This window comes from Ammospiza caudacuta, chromosome 4 (assembly GCF_027887145.1).
Source record: "Ammospiza caudacuta isolate bAmmCau1 chromosome 4, bAmmCau1.pri, whole genome shotgun sequence".
NCBI lineage: Eukaryota > Metazoa > Chordata > Aves > Passeriformes > Passerellidae > Ammospiza > Ammospiza caudacuta.
The window spans coordinates 66,901,872-66,924,337 of NC_080596.1; the positions used below are offsets into that span (position 1 = coordinate 66,901,872).

General features: G+C 43.9%; 1 long non-coding RNA gene across 1 annotated transcript; it reads right to left on the reverse strand.

Moving 5' to 3' along the window:
• Window positions 1–11,851: 11,851 nt before the first annotated feature.
• Window positions 11,852–15,797, reverse strand: LOC131557186 (uncharacterized). Its single transcript, XR_009274701.1, has 3 exons — window positions 15,745–15,797; window positions 14,026–14,315; window positions 11,852–13,399 (listed from the first exon to the last, which is right to left on the reverse strand). It is a non-coding gene; the product is annotated as an uncharacterized LOC131557186 (long non-coding RNA).
• Between the last annotated feature and the right edge of the window lie 6,669 nt (window positions 15,798–22,466).

A 22,466-nucleotide genomic window follows, 5' to 3' on the forward strand; every position in this document is an offset into this window, starting at 1 on the left:
GAGCAAGTGACAGATTCTTTACCTGGGACAGATCATCCTGCTTATACATACAAATCAGAGGATGAGAGCCTGGAGAACAGCCTGTGGAAACAGATCTGAGGATCCAGGCCAGTGAAAAGTTGGATACAAGTCAGCGGTGCCCTGGCAGCCAGGAGGGCCAGCCCTGTCCTGGGGGGCACCAGGCACAGCGTGGCCAGCTGGGCAAGGGAGGGGATTGTCCTGCTCTGCTCTGGGCTGGGACAGCCTCACCTCAGGTGCTGGGGCAGTTCTGGGCACCACAGTGTAAGAGAGGATGTAAAGCTGTGAGGCTGTGTCCAGAGGAGGGCAACCAGGAGGGTGAAAGATCTTGAGGGCAAGACTTAATGAGGAGTGGCTGTGCTTGCTGGGCTTGTTTGGCTTGCAGAAGAGAAGGCTGAGGGGTGACCTGAGTGGGACAACAACTTCCTCCAAGTGTCAGCAAAGAGGCAGATGCTGAACTCCCTCTGGTGATCAGTGACAGGACACAAGGAAATGGAAGGAAGCTGCATCAAGGGAAGTTCAGGTTGGTCATTAGAAAAAGGTGTTCACTGAGAGGCTGGTCAATCACTTCTTTCCGAGGAAGTGGTCATGCCTCCAAGCCTGACAGAGTTCAGGGAACTCTGGATGCCACTTAGTTGTATGGGTTTGGTTTAGGTAATGCTATGAGAAACAGGGAGTTGGACTAGGTGATCCTTATTGGTTCCTTCCAACTTGAGTTATTCTATGATTCCATGGAAAAGACACAAAAATAACTTCCCAAAATAGCAACAAAGTAATGATGTTCCCATGAACCAGACAAGACATCTCTCCATGAAGTGTGGTTGCTGTGGCCATCCAGGGATGCCACTTTGGGAAGCCTTCGATACATTCACCCTTTCCAAGTGGCATTCTGTTTCTGTCAGCAAACACAGCTTCAGGGTTCAGTGTTGCTACAGGGCTTTAAATATCTACGAATGCCATATTGGTATGTAAAGCACCTTTTCTAAAAGACACAAAGCTAGGAACCCAATTCTACAACTCAGTTCTTCAACTTTTATTCATGCTAAGCTGTTTCCTGCAGACATCTAAAAATCCCAGAACACTTCAAGATAGAAAACTATTTACCTGCTAGCACTGTCCACAATTAATTTTGCAGACAGGGTGTCTTCTGATTTAACTGATTTAAATGCAATTTATTTGGTGATCATCTGTATCTCCCCATGGAAGAGGAAGAAGGATTTTCTCCTACTCTCCCCACCTGCAGCCTCATCTGCAGCATCCCCTCAGTAAGGGGCTGCCAGGCACAGACCACCCTTGCTGGTGTCTTGAAAGAGTCAGGGGGTTCCTCATGGGTCAGGGGAGGACGAGGTGGAATGAGAGGCAGGTGCAGCAGGGCCAGGGTACTGCAGAGGAAGGCACCACTGTGAAGAGTGGTGCCTTATCAGAGGCTGAGGAGAGAGCCTGGAGCACCAGCAGGACACAGCAGATGGTCCTGTCCTGCTGAAATTAAAAATGAGTGATTGTTTTGGAAAATTCACATGACAGAAAGCAGGTATTTGAGGGGGTTAAAAGTACAAATATGCATATAGATAAGCACATGTAAATTCCCTTAAAAGAATATTTAAAAATTGCTTGGTTTAAAAAGTGATGCTTATTTTATCCATGCAGGAGTATAAAAATGCAGTAGTATAAAAATGAAATCTTCTCTCTTTATTGAGAAGGAAATAAAAAATTGAATTTGATGTTGAAGTAGAACATCAAAGAATGAGAAATAATACTGAAATGTGCATTTTGTTGCTTTCCTTCAAATTCCAGCAAACAGACACAGGTGATTTTTATGTAGACTTGCAGTAGCATCCATTTAAGTCATGCCACAAATAAATGCAGTCAGCTGCAAATGAAAAATTGTGCTATTCAATACCCATAGATAAAATGGCATTTCAGATGGGCAAAGAGGAACTCAGCATGTCAGCAGGCCTGATATAAAAACTGAACAGATAGAAGGGGTGCAAAGGCTGTGCCATGCCTTTAAAAGAGTCACTGTAGCCAAGAGTGCAGGGGAACAGGGGGATCCCTTGGGACTCAGCATGAACCCCAGGGCAGACCTGAAATGGTGCATGGGATCTTCTAACTGAATGCTAAGTGGAAAATATTCTGATTCCCAGATGAGTATAACTGAGACATCTCAACAATTTGATGTATGACATTATCACTGTCATTTCTTCTAGCAGAGCATCTCTTTTTCTTTTCCAAAATTTTGGATATTTATCTTGAATTGCAAAGAGAAAATAAATCAGAAGAGCATTTAGGAGCAAATAAATATTAAAATAAACATTTTGATGTGAAAGTTGTCAGCTTTGTTTCTTCAGGATCAGGAAGGCATTTCTCACATGTTCTTATTTTCACTTTCCAATCCCTTTCTCATAAACCCCAGCTTTATTGAGTAAGTATTAACATAGAGGCTTTCACTGTATTTTTTTCTGTAACTTGACAGAAGTGGACAGTTATAGATAGAAGGCTGCTGATCAGGTCACCCCATAAGAAATGAGAGCATGGAAGGGAAAAACACATCAACATTTTGACTGAAAAAATTAATTTCTAGGGTAGCTTGAAAATAAAAATTAGTTTTGTTGGATCACAACACACCACCTCTCCAAAGTCAGAAATTTGAAAAAAAAATGTGGATGAGAGTAAAGTATGTCAGTGGGAGTGTTCCCACTATGAGGACCCTTAATAGCTTGTGACCCTGCTGTGGGGAAGGTATGGAAAAATTAATGTTCTGAGCAATATTCACCTTGCTGAGTGCTTTCCTTTCTTTCTTCACTCATGGTTGATGTGACCTTTTAGGACTCCAACTGCTAGAGGAGATGTACTGCAACATGCAGAGCACGTTATTATTACCTTGAATTTTCTCCAGCTCTCAGACCAAATGTTTAGTCTGCTTGGTCAGGATTAAATGTCCTTTGCTGAAAATTTCTGGTCCAGACTGCACACCTGGTATGTTACTGCAGTTTTCCTTTAAAGAAGCACAGAATCAATTTACTTTGTTGAAATGTAGCACTACAGGATAGGCTTTTATGAAAACCATTTAAAAATATTCTTAGAAATAAAAATAAAAAATACAGGTTGCCAAATTCTCCTTTTGGAGAGCTAGCATGTTCTCTGCACTGGCCCTGTGCTCCCCAGCCCCAGTCTCACACCAGTAGCATGCTGCAGGCCCTGTATGGTGAAGGTGGTTATTCACATTACACCAGAAAAAGACTTGCTCACATGTGCTGCCCTTATTTTCATGGTTTTTAAAAGGTCCCTAAGCTGAGATTCACAGTGGCTCCAAACCCCCAGATCTGGAAAGGAATTGCTGTGGAAAGAGGAACAGGCAGAACAAGTTGGGGTACCCCAGAGATTTTCACACGTAGCCTCACCTACAGCCCTACCCTGTAATGAGAGACTTTGAGATGTATTAATAATATATGAGCACCATAGAAATAAAATGAATAAAACCTTAATAACCATAACAACCCACACACCTTCCTTTTTCCTTCACTTGTGAATCCCTGAGAGACCAATGGAGTCACAAATTGTTTCTTGAAGAGCAAAATTGATGGAGTCTGAGCAAAGGCTGTGTACCCACATTCCCATGCACCTTCCCTCCTACATCCTCCTCCACTCGGGATCTGCCCTTCCTCACCGTGCCAGTTTCAGTGACCTCTTGCTAGGGTTGTTCTCCTGCCAGCTGTGCCCCATCCCTTGCCTGCCAGGGGGGCAAGGAATTGAAGCAGCTCTGGCTGGCAGTGCTCAGGTGCTGCCAGGTGCTGGAACTGCCAAGGCTGGGCACAAGGAGGGGCAGCTGGATGCTCCTTGCCTGCCCCTCATCTCTTCTTCCCACCGGCTCCCTGCCTGGGAGCTCAGGCTATCTGTGTCCTCCACCCTTCTCTCCAAACTGGTTTAAACTCAGTGAGTCCAAAGTTACCAAAGGGTCCTGACAAACAGGCACAAATGCAAATAGAGGCAATAAGAGAAGTCCCATTTCTTTAGGATATGAGGCAAAAGAAAAACCCCATAGAAAGGATGACAATTCTATGAGAAAAAGACTTTGTTATTTGTGGGATGGCTGCATTTCACTGTTTTGCTATATAAAATTTGACATGAAATTTGACCATTTAACTCCCCAGAAAATCAGCAAGGTGTTTTTAATTGTTCTCTCTCCACTTTAAACCAAAGAAGAAAATATTTCTAATTTACACTTGTAAATTAAAGAAAAATGCATCCTTTATATTTTTTATGGGTAGAAAGAATATGGCATTGGCCACAGAAAAAGTGATCCACTTCTGGGTGAGTTGTGTCCTTTGAATTCAATGAAACAGAATTACTGTATTTTTTCCATGTTTGGACAAAGCTCAGATAATCTGCAGCCCCTCAAATACATGGAACTAAATCCCTAGATACTCCATAATTTCAGATAACCCACAGAGACAGGGAGGCCATGGAAGAAGGAAAGCAGGCTTTGTGTGAATCATGGCAAAGGACTATTAAACAAAGGTTAGATTTTGCCTTGTATTTATCTGTTTATGGACAAATTGTACAGTCAGGTAATAAATTCTACCAATTGCCATTTGATCTACTGCAGTTCCTTGACCATTTCACCCCAATTCCACTTATTGATTTCATGTGCACTGAACTACTTCCAACCTTGCCACTCACACCAGGATTGCTGGGCACAGCACCCTTACAGAACAGACAGTCACTACATTTCGGAAGAGGACAAACCCTCTGCAGTCCCCAGAAAATGACCCCATACTGGCTCCTGCACATTTGAGATGAACCTTAAGATGATGTCCATCAAATGACAGATAATCTCTATGTGCTGTGGGGGGAAGTAGCATTTTCACTAATTATGTTCTGTTTTTAATGATGTTACATTATGTTAGAATAGTTTAGAATATTTTATATTTATAAAGTGAAGTTCTATTTTACTACAGCATACAACCTAATCCAGTGCACTGAAAAGCCTATGCCAATGTACCAGAGCAAAGAATGCAGGTTTAAAACCCCAGGTATTAAGTAGATCATGTAAAATCATGATATGCAGACCTTTAACTTACAATAACCATAACATCATTGCCCACCTTGGCAAACTATGTCACTGACTACAGCTTAAGCAAAAATTGCCAAGTGCATTTCTATTACATTTGTCAATCAGTTCAACAAGACTCATTTAAATTGCTTTGAGACACTACAAACACTCCTATATAACAAGATCTGGCATATTTATATGTGTATTTTAGTAATTAAAGATGTGGCCTGCTCATGGGAAGTGCTGAGGACCTCAGTGCTTACACTGCCATCCCCCTCCCAAGGCAACACAAAGTCCTTGCTCAAGCTTGTGAGTGACAAAATGATCAGTCTGACCTGGATGATAACTTCAGGTGTGGAATTCTGAGTGGACTTTTCTATCCCTCCTCTGCCCACAGCTGATCACCCAACTCGGGAAAAGCTTCCTGATCTTTCCCAAATTCTTGTAAAAACAGTTCATGTTTGTCACCCAAAGTGCTCTTGACAAAATTTGAATCTTTCCTCTTGGTTCTACTAGACAGTCCCCTCCCCAGCAAAGCAAACCTGTCATTGTGGTTCACCCCACTGCCAAAATGCATCAGAAGTGCAGAGGGTTGTAGGGGGATACAATATAAGAAAATAAAGGTAGTGTAGAAAGTAATCTTACCCCTAGGGAATTGCAGCTGGACCAATTATCAAAGATTAGGAACAAGGCTGACTTTAACAGGCCACAGCTGTAACCAATGAGAAGAAGAGTGCTGTAAAAGAGCGGGGTGGCTGGGTGAGAGGGGAACTGGTGTTAGTTGGCTCCAGTTTGTGAAGAAGAGTGAGTCAGAGCTTGGAGGAGCAGTCCATGAGAAAACACCAAGACCATATGGAACTTTTGTAATAGGAGCCAACAGTATGGAACTTTTGCAGTAAGATGACAACAGAGGGTGGGAGGAGGAGGAGACCAGCAGAGGACTCAGTCAGGAATCTCAAGAGAACTTGGACCATAGGCATCCATGGACTTGGTGGGCTGCATCCAAGGTTGCTTACTCTAGTGGCTACTGCCAATAGAGGTCGCCATCTGTTACCTTTGAGAGGTTTTGGGGAGAAGGAGAGGTCTCTAAGATCTGGAGGAGAACAAGTTTTGCACCTGTCTTCAGAAAAGACCAAAAGCATAATGTAGGGAATACAAGGCAGTTAGCCTAACTTTAGTCACTAACAAAATCATTGAGTTCTCCAGGAATACTTTTTTTCAGTGGATGGTATTTACCTGAACATTGCAAGGCTTTTGACTGTCTCCTGTGATATTCTTGCATCCAGATCAGTCTGGACAGGTGGGCATCCAGTGTCCAAAAGCAGCTTGGATGGTTGGCTTCCAAGGGTAGAGGGGATGAACCATCCTGTACCTGGTGGCCAGTGACAAGTGGAGTGCAGCAGGCATGAGTCCTGGGACCTGTCAGGCTTCACATCCTCATCAATGACTCCATGAGAGCACTCCCATTGAGTTTACACCAAGTGGCTGCACCAATAATGGAATGGCAGGTCTGCCATCCAGAGGGACCTGGACACACTGAAAGAATTGGCCAGCAGAAATGTCCTAAAATTCAGCATGGATTGTCCCGTTCTCGGCTGGTTTTGATGGCCTGGAAAGGCTCGGGATGGCCTTGGACAGCCCGCGCTCCAAAGGACGAAAAGAGGCTTCAGGTTTTTTTCTCGGTCTTCAGTGTTTATTAGTTTTTATCTACAAGATTTTCTCTCGGCCTGACAGAGGTCTGCACAGCACGCCAGCCATGAGCACACTGCAAGCCCTCGGGGCAGTCACTTATCTTTATACCCAAAACTACGTATAAGATATTTACCTATTTTCCCCAATACCTTTCACCCTTATTGACAAGTGCACTTTTAGTAAGAACCAATCCCAAAGTGACACCACCACCTGTGAAGGTCCGCCCGAAATGAACGGGTGATTAATGATTTTTGGGTGCAAAAATAACCAACAAAAGGCACAGGGGTTTTGCAGTAACAAATCAACAAGGAGCAATTTTATTGATTATAACCACAGCTAAATATGCGTTTGGTTAAGGGATCCGGGGAAGAGAAGGGTAAGACAAGGAAAAAGGGAGGAAAGAAGATCAGGGAATGGGGTATAACTACCAAAACGTGATGTCTTCGGGGTCCCGCCGCCGAAACTCGCTGGTACACGTCTTGGGGAGTACTCAAAAGACAGTCGGCCCGAACCCCAATATATATACTGTTCTTGGTTGGGGGAAGGGTGGCTGAAATTAGGTTTCCATGGAGGGGAGAAGAATAGGAGCGGGAGGAGGGGGTGAGACAGTTCCATTGTTTTCATGGCCGAGTGCTCACAGGTACGTTAGGTTTTTCCCCTCCCTGAGTTGGGAGGGAGTACAGTCCCAGTCTCTGGAAGGAGGGTGCCATGGGGGTGACAATAGGGTGCCAGAGGGGTTCTTGGTTCCTTGGTGAGGGGATTCGCATCTCTGTTGGTCCGTCACGGTGGTTGAAGACAGGCAAGAGGGGTCTTCTCATGGAGCGGGGTGGGAGCCACCCCAGAGCTCAGTCCAGCCAGGTCAGGAGTTTGGAAGAAAGTCCAGTTCAATTGTCCAGAAAAGGGCAGCATGCCCCCTTCAAGTACAGCATGGCGTGTTCTGCAAACATTACTTGTGAACACACTAGATAAGCAGGAGACTTTCTTTCCCAACCAGCTCAGCAGTTTTAACCCTTCGGTAGTCTTTTCTCATGACAATTGTGAGGCAAAAAATGAAGGATTTTCGGATGGACTTCTACACCACCACAGAAGATGGAGGCCAAGAAGAAGAAGGACAGGACACGCCCCAATTCCTCCATCTTACTTCTCTAGACCCCCCTGTACCGAAATTCTAAAACCTGTGTTTCACACTATAATTAACCTATCCCTTCACCATTCATCCCCGTGAGATCCTCCCATCCTCATCCAGGTGTTGTCTCCTGTGCAGGATCAAAGTCCAGCCACCAGACACTTCTGGCAACATTCCAGGACCTCTGAGCCCCCCAAGGGTTGTCTCAGTGTCTCTGCACATCAGGACTGATGTGCTGAGATCTCACAATGGATGAATGCCACATCCTGCACTTTGGAAAGAGCAATCCCTTGTAGGGACACACTGATGCCCAACTGGATGGGAAGCAGCTCTGCCAAGATGGACCGGGGGATATCAGTGGGTGTGAGCTGGCATGATCTGGCAGTGTGCCCTGGCAGCAAATGTGGCCAGGTGCCACCAGGGCTCTGTTAATGACAGTGTGGCCAGGAGGTGCAGGGAGGAGCCCCTTTGCTCACCAGTAGTGAGACTGTGTCTGCAGTCCTGTGCCCAGTTTTGATCCTTTCAAATCAAAGGAAGAGGATGATGAGCTGGGGTGAGTTCAGCAAGAGACTATGGTCTGGTTGGAGACTGGAGTGCTTCCCTCTGAGGACAGGCTGAGGAAACTGGACTTGTCCAGCCTGGAGAGAAAATGGCTTTGGAGGCACCTAACAGCAGCCACCCAGCATCTATGGGGAGAACAGCAAGGAGACAGGGCTAGGATTTTAACACACAGAGACACATGGCAGGAGAATGAGAGACAACAGATGATGAAACAAGAGATGTTCAGATTGAATGTGTGGAGAAAGATTTTCCCAACAGGGACAATCAGACATTGGTGCAGCTGCCCTGAGAGGCTGTGCAGTCTCCATCCTCAGGGGTTTCAAGAAACAACTGTATGAAGCCTTGAGAAACCTGGTTTAACCTCAGAGCTGGCCCTGCTCTGAGCTGAGGTTGGACCAGTGATCTCCTGAAGTCCTTTCAATGTGGATCACCCTGGGATCACAGGAGTCTGTGGTAATGGAGCCTTGTTTATAGATTCCATAGACAAGGATCCTAGTTGTAGGTGGTATCACTGGGAATAAGAGATGCAGTTTTGAGGGTTTTTGCTTCCTCTAAATTTAAATTGTCATTTAAAATGATGGATTATTTCAGCTTTTTTTTTTTTTTGCATCACCCAGATATATTCGTGTATATGCACATCCATATATATAGAAACAGAGATCGTCTGTGCATTTTCCTCTGTGTATTTATTCACTAAATGCATGTTTTATAATCCTCAGTGTTTTGCAAGGCTACAGGGTAATCTGCTTCATTCAGTAGTTACTCTTGCTCAGGAAATGCACAACAGCCACAAATGCTCTGCAGCTTGGTTGCTGGGTAAACTGTAGCTCATTTGTATTCAGCACACTGTGTAAAAGTGATAAGAAGCCAAATACTCCTAGGAAACAGCACAAATGAAATACAGCACGCAGGAGGCAAAGTATTTATAGAAACAAAATATCAGCATTTTCCACACATTTACACAAAGCAATTTCGGTCTTTTCATAGGAAAAAAAGAACATCTCTGGCACTCATTTACTCATTTCCCTGCAGTCATATATTTTGGCCAAAAAGCACTGACTACATGGAAAACCTTCAGGTCATAGCAAATTAAAGATCAATGACAACCTAAAATAGATGCTGTCATATTTTCACTCCTAACATGTCTTTGCAATAAGAGCATTGTTTTAGCAAGTAAATAACGTGACATTTCTGCTTGAATGGGATTTTAGCATTGTGGCTGAACCCTGGCCGATGATCCCCAGCCTGTTAAGAGAGAAGGAATTATATCTATGTTTAACTCCTTGGGACCTCTGGATTGATTCACTGAAGCCCATTAAGTGCAAGACAGAGGCTGCCCATTGGAAAAGGAGCTGACCACATCTCCCTTTGTGTGCACCTCTCAGCCACAGGTTCTGTTTGGGGCGGGGAAGCCTGGCTGTGTCCAGGTGTGATGCCCCCTGCAGCCCTTGAGACAAGCCCCTGTGCCACCAGGGCTGAAATGCTTCAGGTGTGCTCAAGGGAAGGGCTCTCCCCACTCGTGCCAGACTGGCTACACTGGCAGATGGAGAAGTTGTCCCCCATTGTACCCCAGTGCCCGGTGTTGTGCCACAATCCCCTCAAGCCACTGAGCACAACACCCGCGCCACTGCCTCTGGCACCCAGCTGGCAGAGTCACTTGTCCTCTGTCTCTGAGTGAACAGGTAGGAAGAGAGAACTGTTTTTAAAGTGTGATTGATTCTTCAGTCTACCGGTGGTGTTTTGAGACTCTGATTGTTATGTGCCATCAGCCCTCCTGTCTCTCATACAGCCTTATGAGTACCATTAAACCTATGCAATAGTCCTTATGGACTGGAGCAAAACCAGAGTTATTTAGTGATTCCACAGTAAAGTGATAGAATAGGTAACTTTATTTGCATTAAGCTTAGAGAATAAACACCTGTGCAACTAATTTAAAGTATTACTTCCATTTTGCTAACGTGAGTGAAGGCTGGGAGATATCACTAGTTGTATCTTCTCCTAAGATCCCTTGGCTTTAATGATTTTCTATTTGTGGGTTTTGGGTGTAGGGCTTTGGAAATTCATGGAAATTATATGAAAAAATTCCATCTGAAGTGTGAATTTAGCTTTTGTTGACATTTTATTGTTGGAATTTTCATTAGGAACATTGAGAAACAGGAAAAGCAAGAGAAAATGCTGAAACTGTCTAGTACAAAGCAAAGAAATAAAACAGTGGAAAAAAGCATCTGAACTTGGAAACAGCAGAAAGACCTAAAAATGTCTTTTTGTTGCCGTAGCGCACAACTGAGTCAAAAATGTTTTAGACAGAAATTGTCTTATCTATTAGCAGAAAATATGCTAAATTTAATGGTACTAAGTAATTACTTGCACATCTCTATTTTAGCCTCTGTTCTCTTCAATCTTTACCAATATTGAATAAGCAACTAAACACGTAGTGGTCAGTCCAGTCCAGTCCAGTGATTTATAAAGAGCAAAACAAGGCTTGGACAGCAGTGGAGGCTGTGCAGCAGGAGCTGTTGTGTTCATAGTTCAACAAAGTATTTTCTTGAATGTATACCTACACTCACAATGTCTGCAGGTAAAACAAAGACATTTACAAAATGTATTTCTGCAGAACAGGTTTTTTGTGCTCTACACCAGCCTGCAAAACTTCAAATCTGTTCCTACCTGGCAGAGGATTGACAGTATGCACCAGTTCTAGACCAGTCTGAAAAATGGAATAAACTGGGGTAAAAAAGGATGCAGTTACAAAATGTATCAAAACCTGATCCTGAAACAGCTGCAAAGCAGCAAATATAAAACTCTTCCTGGCTAAAAATGTGGAGGATTTGCAAGTTATTTGGCTTAGGAGAAATTGGTGCTCTGCTGTTTCTAACAAAATTTCTGAGCTCTGTTCCTTTGGGCACTGGAGGGATTAAGAAAACAAAGATAGTTTCTGGGCTTCTAACAAGCCTCTTCCAGGCAGTCTATTTCCAAAACTGCCTTTCTGGTCTTGGGATCATACTTATTTTGGGTAGGTCTGGCTTTCTGCTCAGTTCTGTGTTTTACTCTTCCCTTACAACTACAGTCAAGGATCAGAAAAGTTTTTCTTCACAGACCATTCGTTTTCTTCAGTGAATGTGTCGTACTCTGTATCTGGTGCTGATACTAAGTGAAAGATGTTTGCTTCACCAATTTCTGTAAAACAGCTAGGTTTGTATAAAATCTACCAGAGACATTGATGAATATTCATGCTCAGGACATTTGTTTCACCCTTCAAGATGCTTACTGATTTACTGGCATCTTTAAAATTAATGTGTAGGCTCATTATGTTTTGGATCATGTGGCTAAAACGATCTGGTTTCCCCAGAGCTGTAACAGGGATGTCAATTTTATTTTTCAATACTCATAAATCATACTCATGCAACAAGACAATTCCTTTTATTGTGGAATCTCTTACAGGGTCAGCAAGATCTTATCTAGAGCAATGCACACATGTTAGAAGCTGCAGTTTAGGAGTTTTACTTTTCAGTTAAACTCAGAAAGGCTGGAAAAGTGAAGTTAAACCTCTCTGTACAGGGTGTAGGTGCAGAGCACTGAAACTTCAGTAATGTATCAGATGGACCTTGGAGGGCACAGAACACTTCCTTCCCATAGGAAGGAGGATGGATCAGTAACAAATACTAACTCAGGGTAGGCTGGAGGGAAAAAAAGGAAAACTTGACTTAGGGATGTGAGAATGATGATAGAGACATCCCTTCTTGTGCCTTGTCTGAATTCAAACAGGCTGCATATCTTGGGAATTTGGGCATCATCTACAGAATATGGTTTTCAATAGTGAGGTGGCTGCCTGTCAGATAACTTCATTGTTGCCCAGCTCTGGTGGGTCCTAAGGTCAAAAGGTCCCATGTCCAAAACTGCCCAAAACTAAGGGTTGCAGATCAGGCATGCTTAAATTCAAGGTGATGCAGAAATGGGGTGTTTATTGGTCTCTGCCCCCATGAAAGCCTTGATCTACTCCATTTCCTTAAAGCATAACAAAGGATCAAGACCTTCAAGAAATTCAGTTCTGGACACTATTTTAAAAACATTATGATTACCACCACGTTCCTCTCTCACACAGTGCTTTTCTGATCATCATTCAATGAGGAAATGACAAATCTATTCTCAGTACTTCTCCAAAAGATTCTATAAGCCTTGGGGAAAGAGTCTGACTCTGAGGCTTAGAGTCTCCTCCTCCCTGGAAGGAGAAGAGATGTACTTCATCCTTCCAGATGTGACAAACAGAAAGAAAAAAATCCCCTCAACTTTCATTAAAATGAGCACAAGGAAAAAATAGCCTGACAACCTTTGGCCTCCTAACTCAGGAGGTAAAGAGCAGTGTTCCAAGGATGCCACTGCCCTCCAAGTGCATGGCACAGGTTCCCCAGCTGAGGCCCAGCCAGGAGCCTTCCATGGTTGCCTGCACCTCCAAGTGAAGCACTCCATCCCTTTGGACATGTCAGAGGGCTCAGAGTATCTATGCATTTAAGGTCAGAAGGACTTCTGGCAGTTACCTTGTATATACTCCAGGGATGGCGTTCAAAATGGTCAGAGAGCACAGGATTGCACAAAAGACTTGGGGGTGATGGTTGATGAAAGTCTGAACATGAGCCAGCAATGTGCAGTTGCAGGCCAGAGACCCAAGAGAATCCTGGGCTGTATCAGAAGGAGAGTGGCAGCAGGTCAAAGGAGGTGATTCTCCCCCTGCCTTCTGCCCTTGTGAGACATCACCTGAAGTACTGTGTACAGTTCTGGTGTTGCCAGCCTAAGGAGAACATGGAACTGCTGGAGCAAGTCCAGAGGACCATGGAGTTGGTAAGAGGACTGGAGCACCTCCCCTGTGATGACAGGCTGGGAAGGTTTGGGCTGTTCATCTTGGAGAAGACTGTGTGGAGACCTCATAACAACCTTCCAATACCTGAATGGACCTGCAGGGAAGCCAGAGAGGGACTTTTCATCAGGGACCACAGTCATAGGGAGTATTGGGCACAAATTGAAAGAGGAGAAGTTTAGGTTAGATACTAGGAAGATATTCTTTACTGTGAGGATGGTGAGACACAGGAACAGGTTGCCCAGGGAGGCTGTGGATGCCCCAACCCTGTCAGTGTACAAGGCCAGGTTGGATAAGACCTTGAGCCACTTGGTCTAGTGGGAGATAGCCCTGCCCCTTGCAGAGGGGGCTTAGGACTAGAGGATCTTTAAGGCCTATTGTAACCCCTTTACATTCTATGATGCTAAAATGCTATGATCTGAAATACTCTCCTTTTTTTTTTTTTTTTTTTTTTTTTTTTCCTGGCAATTAGGAATCAAGCCTCTGGGGATGCAGTCTCTTACCAAAAGTGTTCTGGCCTACATATACCCTATAAGAGTCAAGAGGGGGCCAAGGGACATGGACAGACCATACTGTACTGCAGGGGTACTGGAACTGGCAGCTTTCCTCCTCTTACAGGGTATGCCCTGCTCCAAACCCAGGCTGGCTGAAGTATCCCAGTCAGAATTTGCTTAGAGTTAAGTCTATTGTCTTTTATAGGCAGAGCTAGAAAAAAAGTCTTACCAAAGCTGTTATAAATGCAAACATGCACCCTGAATATCACAGCTATGAGAGGAGCTCTGTTGGTCTCTGATGTGGAGGCTTGGCTCATGTGGTCCCACTGATCCAGCTGTGAGTGGCGCTTTCTGCTCCTGCATGGGGCTCAGGAAAACACAAAGTGCATGCTGACAGCACTTCAAGTGATGAACCTTGCTTTCACCATCAGTGCAAATCTGATGTCATGGCTTCCATCAGGAGAATCATCACTGGATAACTGCAGGCTGGAGTTACAGGATATTGCCCTGAACCAGTCACTGAAAGCAGAACACACCTATCAGTTTGAATTCTGAATCAACGAGCAAAAAGAACATCCTTGCTTAAGATAAAAGACTGGTATCACCAAATCTGCTCTACACCATTTGACAGATTTTGCTTTATGTTTATATGACCTTTTCCTTTCTTTAAGTTTTTGCTTCTGCATTCAAATGCAGAATTTTATACAAGTTATAGTAAAGATGACTTTGAGTGAAAATGATTCATTTGTTTTGGAGCACTGTTAAGACCCATTTTCAGAAAGAATGGAAAAATACAGTCATGATAAAAGAACTTTGAATGAGGATAAAGGTAAGCTCTTTGGGACTGCAGCCAAAGCTCTGGGTGTGGGAATCATGTTCCCAGAAGTTCCCACTTGACAGCTGGCTGCAAAAGCCTGGAGCATGGGGAAAAACCAGAGACCAGTGTGCAAGAGCAACTAAAGGTCAGAGCGGCAAAGAAGGAATATGAAAATATGAGATCATTCTGTTGGGAATTGTGTATTTATCAACAAAAGGCTTTGAGAAAGATTTGTCAGGAAAATGAGGCATGCAGGGGAATTTGCTTGAGAGACAAAACAGGTGGAATCTTGCATTGAATTCGGAAGGAGTAGCGCCACCTATTGGTGACCATTTGGGGTGGCAAAATGCTGGCCTATTCCCAATTACACTTATGCAGATAAAGGAGAAAAGCTGCCACTACTATGACGTCTGGTTTTATAATGGCACCTGAAATATTTATAAAGATGGGAATCTTAGTTGCTCTTCTTGTGGCACAGTTGATGTCAATTCTCAATAATGCTCTAAGTACTCAAAAAATACATTGGTTTGAGCTTAACAAGGCATGATGCTGCCAGCATTATATCTGACCTAACTTAAATTAAAATAAGAGAAAATCCACAGAAGAACCTTTCCCCTGTCTCACACTTATGAGTATTTAAAAATACAAGCAAAACTCTCCATATGCACTAACAAACATCAGAATGGAAAAGACTACAAGATAAATATCTGTAATAAAGAACTTGGTGCTTTCTCTCCAAAGTGTCTAATCAATTAAAATGTATTTTGCTCTGCATATTTGCCTATTATATTTGCTGACTTGTGTGAGTAAAGCTTATAAATATTGACAGTCTTGTGATTTTTGGGAAAGAAGGTTTCAAGTAAGGAGACATCCATCATTGCATCAGTGCTCTTAGGAGCTGTTTAGAAATAAACTAGGACTTCTTGGGTTGTTCTAGGGGCCCTCAGCTATCATTTATCATTGCTATAGGAATGGTTACTGGATGGTTACCCTCAGTAAAGGGGTTTCTATCCCAGCACATGTAGCTTGGATATGGTGCAATTAATTTGTCTGTTCCCTGTGTTGTCATTACACCACAAAGGTTCTATTGCCATTACATTGCAAGGGTTCCACATCGCTAGAGTTTTGTACCTCCTTGATGTTTCTGACAGACAGCTCCTCCAGGCACTGCCTCCTCCTTCTCCTCACAGCAGCCATTGACTCCAGTTCCCCTCAGCCAACCAACCCACTCTTTTATAACACTCTGCTTGTTGGCTACAGCTGTGGCTTGTTAAAGTCAGGCCTGTTCCTAGTCCTTAATAATTGGCTCAGCTGCAACTCTTTAGGGGCTAAGATTACTTTCTATACTACCTTTATTTACTTATGATCTATCTCCCTACACCCTGTGCCCTTCTTCCTTTATTTACTTCTTTTTGGTGTTTGAGTTTGGTTTTTTTGGTGCTTTTTTTTTCTTTTATGGCTAGCCTGTTAGAAACCTCCTCTCACAGGAAGCAGACTTGTGTGCAGTTCAGACAGGTTAGACACTAGTGGGAATGGCTGATGTGGAGAGAGGTGATGAAGGTCCATCAGGAGCTGCAGCTGATGCCCAGGTTGATGCCAAGTCCAGCAAGAGCCTCAGCCTTCCCTGAGGTTCATTTGCTCTTTGTCAGCAGCTGGTGGGATCAGGCCATGTTACTGCAAGCTCTACTAAAGCATAATTGAATATGTTCAATGGTGCTCCCAAAGAGCAGAGTTTTATCTCTTGCCTTAGTTATCTTCCCTTCATTTAACAGCCGGTTCAATGACAGCTACAGGCAAGAGGGAGCAGTTCTGCAGGGGCCTGCCTGAGCCCGGCCCAGCTGTGCAGCGACCCACCCTCACAGCTACACAGCCTGGCCTGACACAGAGCTTGGGTCTCTCTCTGCTGCAGCTGCAGGTTACTCTGGAGGAAAAGCAGCTTAATTTCTTCCTGTTTGACATTTCTGAATGCAGTGGTAAATTTCATCAACTATTATACAGCTACAGCATGGTTATGTAATAAGTGTATTAATATAACTATAATATAAACTAATATAACTAAATTATTATCTGGATTTTGGAAAAAAACTTGGAAAAGTGTATCTATGATATTTTCTGAAAAATCCTTTCCTTAGGATTTTCCCTCCTGAGAAGCTGAGAGGCCTCAGGAACAAAATGTAAACAACGATTATCTGCTGCTGTAGAATGCAACAGGTGCATCTGTGATCGGTCTCATGTGGTTGTTTCTAATTAATGGCCAATCACAGTCCAGCTAGCTCGGACTCTCTATCCAAGCCACAAGCCTTTGTTATTCATTCTTTCTTTTTCTATTCTTAGGATTTCATCAGAAGGCTAGCTTTCTTCTATTTTTTTAGTATAGTTTTAATATAATATATATCATAAAATAAAAAATCAAGCCTTCTGAAACATGGAGTCAGATCCTCATCTCTTCCCTCATCCTCGGACTCCTGTGAACATGGTCACAGAAAGGTACTTACATACTGAAAGTGTTCTTGGAAAGTGAGAAATCTCAGGGGAAATTTTGTGTAGTATGGATGAATTGTGGCTTAGATGACCAGGACTTATGGCACCTATATTTTAATGATTCAAACTACTGTCTTAGTGGGATTTTAAAATAAAATATGTTAGAAATGACAGGTTTGGATAATGTTTGCCTTAGTTGAGACTTTGCAGTAAAATTGAAAACAGATCTCAGCAACAACCTAAGTTTCGACAAAAATTATAAACTCTTTGGAAAACAACCCAAATCTCTGGGTATAGAAGAAAAATATGATTCCTCTGTTCTGCGCTCTGTGTGTTAAAAACAAAAGATCTATCCTGAGACAGAACCAGAAAGAGAATGAATGTTTCAAACTAACTGATAGCACTGAAATTTTTCCTGACAAAATCTTATTTTAGACACCTGGTTTTCTGAAAAGCTACAAGTAACATCTTACAAAAGAATAACATTTTATAATGTCGGTAAGTTATTTGCTTAATTTTCAGCAACTTGTAATATATTTTCCTAAAACTATAGACTTCAAAGGTAGGATTGGTAGCATGCAAGAGGCTATGTAACTATAATTGCTGAGATATTATTTTTAATTATTTGAAGTGTCTGTTAATAGTTCTGAAAACTGACATTTTTTTTCTGGCAGTGCATATTCAATAAACTGAGAGCAGCAGAAGTGGTGATGGCTCTCTTCACTGCTCCTCCATCCCTCTGGTAGCAAATCAGAGATCTTTTCTAAGCTCCTTTCACCTTAGGCCATTTGAAATTATTGAAGGAGCTACCTAGTCAAACCCAGTAGCTTGCAACTTGGGAGCTGCTGATTTTATACCCATGTATTCCCATAATGAGGTATTCAGTCTTGTGGATCCTATACCAAACATTATTCAGGCAAAAATGTATTTATCCTTGTTTAAGTGAAAAAAAAAAAAAAGTTTAAAATGGAAGATTTGAAGCAGTCTGCATGTGAAAGAGAGAGAGGCAAGGACAGGGATAGTGTGTGTCCTGAGCTACCCATCTTGTACCTCACACTTTGACCTGCTGCTTTGGGCTTCTGAGACAGAGCCAAAGGACATAACCAGCACAGCTACATGGAAGGCAATTGGCCTTCTCAGGAGATCCTGCTGCCTTATCCTTTTTGCCTATAAAATGGGAAAGATCCTTACTCAGCTCATCTCACAGACTGATGGAAAAATCCATGCTTTCCATTTCAGGCTTTGGAGACCTCAGGCAAAAATAAAAGATACGTGCAACCAAAATTATGAAATAAAGACTGAAACTGAATTTTTCAATGAAAACATTTATGGGATTTTTTTTGTACATGCAAAGGCTTCTCTGAGATCAGCTCTCCCCTCTTTGTGCCACTGTAAGTTTCTGTTGGTCTTTTTGGAAGGACTTGAACCAAGTCCCTGATGACATATGTGTTCTCAGTCTGGACCAGTGACATGATCAGTCTCCTGAGTCATCCCTGTGCTTTCATGACACAGTGCTTGCACTGCTATGCCGTACTGACACTCACAGATTCCTAGATACAAATGCCTGTTACTGTAGAGTAAGGCAGAAAACCAGGAGCAATTACAATCCCTGCACAGCCCTGCCACACAGGACACACCACCAGGATATACTTGAGCATGGGGCCGTGTAGCAAGACCCTAAACACAGGATTTCTGCCAAGGAAATCTGTTTCTCTCCGGCCAGCACAGGGGTGAGGAGGAAAGAAAGGAGCTTCAGCACTGCCCTGTACATGAAAACAATATCAGCCCTGCAGTGCAGGAACAACAAAACTGGGGCAAACAGTGGGGAGGGGAAAGTTGAAGGCATCTTACAATTTAATAAATTTATGCCTGATTAATAAAGGAGCAGAAGCAAATGCAAGAATCTTGCAGGCCTGCCTACACAAAGGACTGGGGACAAGCCGAAGGTAAGGCTAATCCCTTCACGAGCCCTTACAGTTTTTCTACTCCTTGCTGACTTTAAGACCCATTTAAACCTTATCCAAACAATTCCAATCAGCACTTTATGGACATCAGCTGCAGCCATGGCACTGACATTAGCCCTGGAGGCAGCACCACCTGCGTGTCCTCCTCTGACAGACCCCGCCTTGATCGAAGGTGGAATGCAGCAGAAGGTGGGATGGAGTCACAGAAATTCAAAGCAGCAGCATGTAAAAACCCAAATTTGTAAGGTAAAAAGAAGAAGAACACACAGCCACTGTAAGAAAAAAGGCAGGGGGTGACAGCACCCGGGTAAACTGAAAAAGGAGGAGGAGTTACAGAACTCCAGAATGGGTAAGATTGAAAAGGATCAGTCATTTGGTCCAAACTCCCTGCTCAAGCAGGGCCATCCTAGAGCACATGGCACAGGACTGTGTCTGGAAGGTTCTTGAGTATCTCCATGGAAGGAGTCCCCACAACCTCCTTGGGCAACCTGTTCCAGGACCTAGTTACTCACACACTCACCTGGTCCCCTCTCAGTCATCTCATCTTTGGGTTGAATAGGCCCAGCTCCCTCAGCCTTTCCTCATAATAGAGGTGTCCCCATCCCTTAATCATCCTCACAGCCTCCTCTGGGCCTGTTCCAGGAGCTCCATGTCTCTCTTGTACTGAGGAGCCCAGAACTGGGTGCAGCACTCCTGCCTTTCACCAGGGCTGAGTAGAGGGGCAGGATCACCTCCCTCAACCTTGTCCTAGGGTGATGTTATGATGCTTGTATCCCCAGTCATGTGTTCTGTGTGTGCTGGATATTATATTCTGTGCCTTCAAGACTGGCTCTGAGAGCAAAGGCAGGGAGAAGAGGAAGCACAGAGTTTGTTATCAGGGACTGCACTCACTCCTCCACATTCTGTGGGACTGTGTTGTCTGGGCACGGAGGGGGCAGAACAGGGCCTTCCTTTGCTTTTTAGTTAGTTTAGCTAGCTGAGGCAGAGAAGTTTTCCCTGGACTGCTTTTCTTCCCCTTTTCTTGGAACTGTTTGAAGCTGCTCTGTTCTGGGACCTGGGGAGTACCAAGAGCTTGCACTTTGTGGCCTGCCGGGGCCTGCTCTGGGCAGGGGCCTTCGCCAGTGTTGGAGGGATTGATAACAGAGCGAGCACCCACCACAGAGACCTTCTGAATTTGGCGTCTCTTCAGAGTGGCGAATGAGTTCAGTCATCTGGTATTGTTCATTTTTTGTGCTGGGGAGTGCTTTGCCTGTTTAAATAAACAGGTTTTTTCCACTTCTCTCTGAGGAGATTTTTCCCGAACCGACTGGGGGGAGGGGCTGTGTGGGTTTGCTTTCTGGGGGGCCCTTTTGGAGGTTTTCTCCCAAATTTGCTCTAAACAAGGACAAACCTGCTGCCAGTCCTCTCCCTAATGTACCCCAGGGTACCACTGGCCCTCCTGGCCACAAGGGCACTGCTGGCTCACGGACACTTGGTGTCCACCAGGTCCTTCTTTGCAGAGCTGCTTTCCAGCAGTTTGGCCCCAGGCATGTGCTGGTTGCTGAGGTTTTTCTTCCCCAGCTGCAGGGTCCTGCATTTGCCTTTGTTGAATTTCAAATGGCCCCTTCCTGCCCATCTCCTGAATCTGTCTGGGTCCTTCTGAAGGGCTGCACAGCAATCAGGGACATCAGTCCAAAGCTTCTACCCACTTTATGTCATCTATGAGGAGGCATCTGAACATTCATCCAAGTCACTGATGAATAAATTAAACAGTACTGGGCCCACTATTGAACCTTGGGGGACACCACTTGTGACAGGCCTCAAACTGGAGCCCATACTGTTGATTATGACCCTCTGGGATCTGCTGTTCAGCCAGTTCTCAATCCATGAGGAAGGAGGAACTGTTAGAAGAATAAGAAGATTTATCATTAAAAAAAACCCTCTGCTCTTCTCAATGTGTTTATTTTGAGAACACATTCATTGTGCAGGTGCAGCTTATCTCTGTACCTCAGAGAAGAGAATAGATCAGCTCTCCACTGTCACCTCGACTGACAGACAGCTGTTGCTGTGGCAGAGTGACAGCTGAAAAGCCATGTGATTGATTCCAACACCGTCTTGCTCGATTGAGGCTTGTGTTCACTCTGCCTTTATCGAAGTGATTTCTTCTAATTGTCTATTTAACACATTAAAAAATACTGGGAGATACAGGTCAGTGCTCCAGTAAGCTGATGTTCAGGCAATGTTTTCCAGGTACAAATGAAGATTTGCTTATGCTCAACACAAAGGCTGAAGAGAAAAAAATTAATGATCTTATCAGGTAAAGCAGGTGTTGTGGTCACACCACCAAGGTCACTAGCATTAACAAAACACTTTGAAAACAGAGCTGTGGCTGTTCCCAGCAAGGTGCTGGAGTGTTGTAGAGATAATGTACTCAGCCTCGAGGGGAAAAAATATGATGTGCTAACACTCGCTAACAGCTGTTAATGGCAGAGAATTGTGGACAGGAGAAGGATGTTTGACCTACCAGTCCTTTGGAGGAAAATGTAAACAACTGGCTCCATTCCCCACTGTCTTGCCCCTATTATGCCCTTCTATGCTTATGCCAAGTAAATGCAGCATATATGCTAAATGCTCTCACAGCAAAAGAGCTGAGCTTTGCCACCACTTGCATGGATGTAAAAATCTACAGAAACTGCAAGGTAGAGGAAAACTAGGGTGTGCAAATGTAGGGAGAGGGGTTTATGCAAAAACAAAGCAAACAGGGAGACTCAGTAATGCAGATATATAGCAACTAAATGAAAGTGGCATCTTTTAACTCTGCTAAGTGGTGCCCCAGGAGTCCTGAGTCACTGCTGCTATCTTCCACGACAAAAATACATTGTTACTGCCTCTGCTTCCTGAGCCCCAGGCAGGGCCATCCATCTAGGAAAGAGAAAACACCATCCCTTCCCCATCAGCAGACTGGACACCCCAAAGCCAGCTGCACACTTTGCTTCTGCCTAGCTGACACCTGCAGGAGGGCCACCACAGGCCCTGTCTCACTTGGCAGAGCAATGGCATTTCAGGATGAGGAGCACAAGTTGTGCCATCATCCGAGCTCCAACACCCTCGGGTCCTGCTCCACCCATCTAGCAAATCCACACGTGCCTTACAGCCTTGCTTGAGGCTGCAGCAGTGCTTCATTCGCCATAACTCTAAATACTGATAAGGATGTAGAAGCAATAAAGAAGCATTTATACTGCCCATTGCAGTGAAAAAAGAGATGGAAAGCAATTTACTTGTAAATGAGCATATGGATCCAGAAGTCACTTGGTGAAGCCAGCACAAGACACTCTGAAGAGCCCACAAAGACCTCCACTTTCTCAGTGACACAGCACCACTGAGAAATATCTCCCTTCAAGAGGCTTTGGATTAATGAGGCTGAAATTC